This window comes from Tachypleus tridentatus, chromosome 5 (assembly GCF_004210375.1).
Source record: "Tachypleus tridentatus isolate NWPU-2018 chromosome 5, ASM421037v1, whole genome shotgun sequence".
NCBI lineage: Eukaryota > Metazoa > Arthropoda > Merostomata > Xiphosura > Limulidae > Tachypleus > Tachypleus tridentatus.
Window position 1 is genome coordinate 25751403 of NC_134829.1, and position 7219 is coordinate 25758621.

Sequence of the window (7219 nt, forward strand, 5' to 3'; positions counted from 1 at the left end):
TATTGACACATCACACACACTAACAATTATATTTTTAGTTTTGAAAGCATCTTTATTTTAAATTACAAGAATTTTAACATTAGCTCTCAGATTTTGAAATACTCTTTTCTCACAAAAACTAATAAAGCAACTACAATAAATCTTATTTTTTAAGATTTTTAACAACTAACAAGCTTTAAACATATGTTGATGAAAGATACAAGTTTTTCATTCGTTTAAAATTCCTGTCATTGCACTAATTAAAAGTTATGTTTTTAAAAAAATAACAGTATTATCCAGAGATTGCCAGTATTAAAGCTACTCAGTTATTTCCATCTAAAGTTCTCTAGCCAAGATTAATATTCATACTGTCACTAAATTATATATCAACACTTGCTAAGTACATTATTCTTCAATAAAATAGATTTACTGACCTAGACAGACTCTAACACATGTAGCTAAACCATCCAAGTAGATTCCGTCAGTAAAGGTGATATTATAGAAAATAAATGTAGAACAAATTCAGTGAAACAAAGACTTTTTAACTTAGATTCATAACTGCCTGATTAATCTTCTGCATTAACTTAGAAAACAAATACCTCATTATGCATATGGAAGTTATATGTGTACTGGATGTGTCTAGGAAATATTACACAGCCTTCTCTGGAGAAATGTCACTAGTACTCAGCTAACTAGTGTAAGCAATTGTCATAAGATGTTGTACAAGTATGCCATCTGAGAAAATCACTTGATAGCTCAGAAAATAATGGTCTCAATGCCATTTATGCAAAGACTTCTACTAACCATCTTCAATTGTGCAAAACAATGATGGTCTAGGTTTTGTATTTGTTAACATCGACCATCCTAAGTGTGTGGTAATCAGCTAGCTATTATGTGATATTTTGTAGCTATTTTTCAGTGGACCTCTGTTTGGTAGCTTAAAAAACAGGATCACATGACTTTTAGTTCTCATTAATCTTTTATCAAAAAGCTGCCCTTCATAAAGACACAACATTTAAAGCAAGGACACCTTTCAATTATTTATCTTATAATTAAGTGACTGTCCTAACTTGTGTTATTGTAGTTACTCCTAACCATACTAATCATGAAGTCATCACTGGAATTGTAGCTGACCACTGGAACTATCTTGTGCCTCCTTTATGTGTACTTACTCATATGACTCATCTCAAACAGCCAGAAAAGCATCTTATTTCTCATCAGCTGAATCAAGAAGATAAAAATAGTGCTCTCACTATCTTCTGACTCACTTGCCTCATTTTATGATTTCTGCTCTAATCATTGCAAAGGAAGTGTTTTGGTTGTATGTGGCATTAGTTTGTTGATGTGTTTCAAGAATGTTGGGCATGACACATGGCTGCTGCAATTTCATTGGATGTTGTTCAGGAGGACAGCATAAAGACCTGTCCAACCAGAACAGAGTAATCATTGACTATGCCAAAGTCACACCCAATTTTCAAATTTATATACTTGTTCCTTTAGCACTTTATCATAGTATATCTTCTATCATATGACAGCCTTTCCTACTTGTTCACATGCAAATTCAAGTGTCAACTAAACAGAGACCTCAACAACTCTACATATTTTTGTGGATATTGTAAAACTGTGGTGTGTTAGGGTTACACTGATTTCCCCTAGAGTGTTGAAATAGGTCTTCAGGATATTCAACTAAATATTTTTACCATGTAATACCATATTTCTGTGAATAACTGAGATCATAAGAATGAAATAAAGACACTGAATACAATGTAAAATAAAAAATTACATAACAGAAAAATAAAAATATTTCCTACAGATGGTCAATTGTCACTTGTTCTGGATTAACTGGATTAAATATATTTTCTTCCCCAAATAATCAGTTTAGATAATTTACTAGACTGCTTAAGTTCAACATTTCTCACTTCAAAGATGGCACTAGATTATCTGTAGTGACTAGTACTATCCATGTAACTGATCATTCTAATTCAAACACAAGGAAAGCCATGACCTCAAGATACCACCTAACTTAACACTAATGTACACTGCTACATATCTATATTCTTCCACAATGTGCAGTGTCAAAGCATAAAAAGCATGAAAAGTGTACATACTTGGAAATAACTGATGTATTTAGTACAACACTGTATTGATACAAGATAGAAAATGTATGGTATTTTTATATACCACATATACGTCTGCTGTATTGGTAGTCCATATGTAACATCCGTGAGAAATTATATTTCTCAGCCAAACATGAACATGATCAGAGAACAGGAAATAAACAGTTAACTTTTGTCCCTGTACATTACACTGTCGTGATTTTATGATAAGTGTTTTGTTCCTGTACATTACACTGTCGTGATGTTATGATAAGTGTTTTGTTCCTGTACATTACACTGTCGTGATGTTATGATAAGTGTTTTGTTCCTGTATTACAGTGTTTTGTAAGTGTTTTGTTCCTGTACATTACACTGTCGTGATGTTATGATAAGTGTTTTGTTCCTGTACATTACACCGTCGTGGTGTTATGATAAGTGTTTTGTTCCTGTACATTACACCGTCGTGATGTTATGATAAGTGTTTTGTTCCTGTACATTACACCGTCGTGATGTTATGATAAGTGTTTTGTTCCTGTACATTACACCGTCGTGATGTTATGATAAGTGTTTTGTTCCTGTACATTACACTGTTTTGATGTTATGATAAGTGTTTTGTTCCTGTGTCGTGATGTTATGATAAGTGTTTTGTTCCTGTACATTACACCGTCGTGATGTTATGATAAGTGTTTTGTTCCTGTACATTACACTGTCGTGATGTTATGATAAGTGTTTTGTTCCTGTACATTACACCGTCGTGGTGTTATGATAAGTGTTTTGTTCCTGTACATTACACTGTCGTGATGTTATGATAAGTGTTTTGTTCCTGTACATTACACTGTCGTGATGTTATGATAAGTGTTTTGTTCCTGAACATTACACTGTTGTGATGTTATGATAAGTGTCAATCTCAGTTGGTTTTATTGGAAGTTAAAAAATTAGCAAAATTTGGTGATAGTCTGGATTACTCACTCTGGGGTAATATGGTGAAGTGGGCATCTTTACCATATCCAACTCTTTACACAACTAGGAAAGAGTCCCCCGCTAGTACATCGGTATGTCTCAGGATTTACAACGCTAAAATCAGGAGTTCGCTTCCCCTCGATGGGCTCAGCAGATAGCCTGATGTGGCTTTGCTCTAAGAAAACACAAGACAACAACTAGGAAAATAACTGGCTGTTGAAAGTAAATGGTTGGTTTATGTGAATTTCTTCAGGTACTTTGAACTGTGCTTTAAAGTCTTCAGGAAATACCTCAGCGACCAGCAGATTTATGGAGGCTCAAAAATGAACGTGAAATTCGAGCCATGTTTATCCACCTAAAGTTTCACTCATCCTGATGACACCGAGAACTAGGCTAAGTACAAAATTGTTTGACAAAGGCAAGCTATTGTGCATCTTAAAATTAATGGTCAAACACAATTTTGGCCACATTTGTTTTTCATGGGCAAAACACCAACTGCCATAACCTAGTGACGCCCAACTACATCTACTGGACAGTTTTACAAAATGTGAACTTTTGCCTATCTTTCAAGATATTTAACGATCCACTTTGAAGTTACTTCCCAGCTTACAAACAAAGCATATACTTTGGTCCTTTCAGCGAATGTGATACCTATGTAGAGAAAGTTTTTGGATTGGTTGCAGCAAACGTTCATGGGAGAGCTAAGAGAGTTACGCTCATTCATAAGGACTATAACACAGCACAAGGTTGTATTGATGGCAAATTCAGCTTGGCAAACGACAAGTCTGCTATAGTACTGCAACTTTAAGAGGGTGTTGTGAATGAAGTATAATCATTGGAGCTGATAATCTGTGCTTGTTTCATCTTGTTGAAAGTTATAGTCTTAACCTAGTCATCAAAGATACTGCTTCTGTTAGAGTGAGAATGTCTCTCACACCAAGTCGATACTGCTTTGCCTTGTTTGGCAGTCTCTCAGTAAACTTATCTATAATGATATCGTTATGACCTTCATTGCAGGACACAAATAATGTGTTTCGACATCCAAGCTCTCAGTGGGACCTTTTTTTTAACCTTGAACTCAGCCCACTAGACAGCTCTATTCTCAGAAAATATATCATCACAACTCATCCTTACTGTATCCCAGTCACAAGGTTGCTCTTCATTAAAGTGCTTGGATGAGCATTTAAACTCATAATAAACTATTGCATTGCTTGCCACGAAGTCCAAATATTCCAAGCATTTATCTGCTTGAAATTCTTCAAGATATGGTCCAAATCTTCTTTAGATAACCTTTAAATGTTGATGATGTAATATGCCCAACCATACACCATTATGGTAGCAACACTAGCTTTTCTCCAAAGAACATCAACCAACACCAAGCTGAGACGTCCCTTGCATCAGAGATGTGGGATTGCAGGTTCTTCAGGGATCTTTAAGTTTAACTGATGTAAGATTTTTGCCCCTTCGTTGCATAATGATGAGTTGCTGTGTGCAGATTGCCCACTAAATGTCGAGGCTTCTCTATGATTCGTAGTCGAACTTGCAGCACATTTTTCAACAGAGAAGGAATCACAACTGCCTATTGGAACATACAGTACATTTTTCAACAGAGAAGGAATCACAACTGCCTATTAGAACATACAGCACATTTTTCAACAGAGAGGGAATCACAACTGCCTAGTAGAACATACAGCACATTTTCCAACAGAGAGGGAATCACAACTGTTCATTGGAACATACAGCACATTTTCCAACAGAGAGGGAATCACAACTGCCTATTGGAACATTTTCCTTGCTAGTTGGTAGCCATTACTTCACCAGTTGAGAGACTACTATTGGTATCTCTAGTCTCTTTTGGGTGTTCACTTCTGTATACTGTCATTAATCCTCAGGGAAACCCTGTTTTACAGTTCTGGGTGTATTAGCTGTTAACAGTTTCCCTTTCCGAATCTGTGTATGTTAGAAAAAACAGTCATAGATATTTGTAGCAATGTTGGGAGGTCAACATCCAGGCAGCATCTGTAAAAGTGAATTGAACATTTATTGTGTTTGTGTAAATTATCTTTAATTTGATGAAGAAGAGGAGTAGGATAGTTATGTGTTTTTTATACGAATTTCAATAGATTTATTATTATAATGTTGGTCATTATCATTACTGTGGAGACTACTTGATTGATTAGTTGTGATTTAAGAATGGTTTCAATAAAGTATGGAGAATGACTGGAGTAGAAATGTAAGTAACTATATGTGTCTGTTAGATTTTTGCGAGATGACAACCATTAATTATGGAAATATTTAAATCAGTAAATAAGATGGTTTAGAATGAAACTGAAGACAAAAGTGTATCGGAATGAGGGGTAAAAGGATTTTAAAAAGCTCAAGTTCATCACTAATGTATGTAGCTGTGCCAGAAGACATTAATGATATGCCTACAATGTAAAACTTAGCGGGCATCTATATAGTTACAAAACATTCAATCTTCAGTACACCAACAAAAGACTAGCATAAAAGAGATCCATTTTGGTTTTTATGGCTATGTCCTTCACTTGTTTATGAAAATTGTTGTCAGAAGAAAAGGCATTAAACGATAGAATTAGTTTAGCTAATCTGATCAGACTTTCAATAGGTGAATCTAGATGATTTCTTTTGTCAAGGTATTGTTTTACAGTTTTCAATCCACTTCTATGTGAAATAAAAATATAAAGCGATTTTGTATTAATTGAACAAAATGATAAAATAGTATCAAAGTTTTAGTATATAGGAGTGGTTTACGAAATAATTCTTAAAAATAGTTTTGTACCTTATCTTCATGTGATATATAGCAATGTTATGCTAAGTGTAAGTAAAATAATTAATCTGTATCCGAGTTGCAAATTCGTAGTTTCTTGTAGATCGTCACTGGTATTGTGAACGTAATCAAAAAGTAGATGAGCTAAAATTGTCGGGTTTGGTTTGAATTTAGTGCAAAAGTACTCGAGAGCTATCTGCGCTAGCCGTCCCTAATTTAGTTGTGTAAAACTAGAGGGAAGGCAGCTCGTCATTACCACCCACTGCCAACTCTTGGGCTACTCTTTTACCAACAAAAAATGGGATTGATTGTCCCATTATAATGCTGAAAGGGTGAGCATGTTTGGTGCGACGGGGATTCGAACCTGCGACCCTCAGATTACAAGTCAAAGAATGTTGTGATGGAAGCAAAATAACTGTGGGTCTACCAAGATTTACTGGGTTGTGTATTTTAGGGAGAAGATACAATATAGTATGGAAAGTCTGTTGATATTCATGAAGAGGAGCGTTCTCACAAGAAGCACATAATGATTGGTCTGACAGTCATGAGTCGAGTATCATAATGATTGGTCTGACAATTATTGATGTGTTTACTAAAGTGTTTTTTTTTCTAAACAACTTCTGCTTTTACTTTTTCAGCTTGTGTTATTACAGTGTTTTCGAAGCAACGAATATTTAAAATTATGTGATATAGTTTCTTCTTCCTCAGTAAGGGTTTCTAAATAATATGTAGCTGTGAAATCCATTTTGTGAATACCTATACGACCTTTCTGTATGTATTAATCGAGAGGAAGAAATGTCACATGTGTGTAGTTTGTGTACACATGATCTTCCTTCTCAACTTGAATATCCTCCCAGTGGCACAGCGGTATGTCTGCGGATTTACAACACTAAAAATCGAGTTTTGATACCCGTGGTGGGCAGAGCACAGGTAGCCCATTGTGTAGCTTTGTGCTTAATTCAATACAACAACAACTTGAACGGTGTTTTGATGTTCAGGGAAATTAAATAGGGTGCAATAAAAAACAGAAAAATGACCTAAGATGGCGTTATAGTTTTATATTCACGACCTCATTTGTTTTCTTATATATATATATATATATTTTCAATCTGGCATAAACCTTTCAATGGACCATGTATTCAATTGCTTATGGCACACGGCTTATTTAGACGTACATGTGTTATTAATTAAGTTAACAATGCCCTCCCTGAAAAAAAGTGTTAGAATGTTCAAGTTCAAATGTGATTAATTTTCTGTGCACGAAGAAGGACGACATAACTCTTTTAAATCAGCATCAGGTGTCATCATCTCTGATCTTCGAGACGACAGTCTTGAATTTTTAACTTCTTATGTCCCACGTTTCTCGTAGCATGCAGCACTTTGTCGATCCTTATGA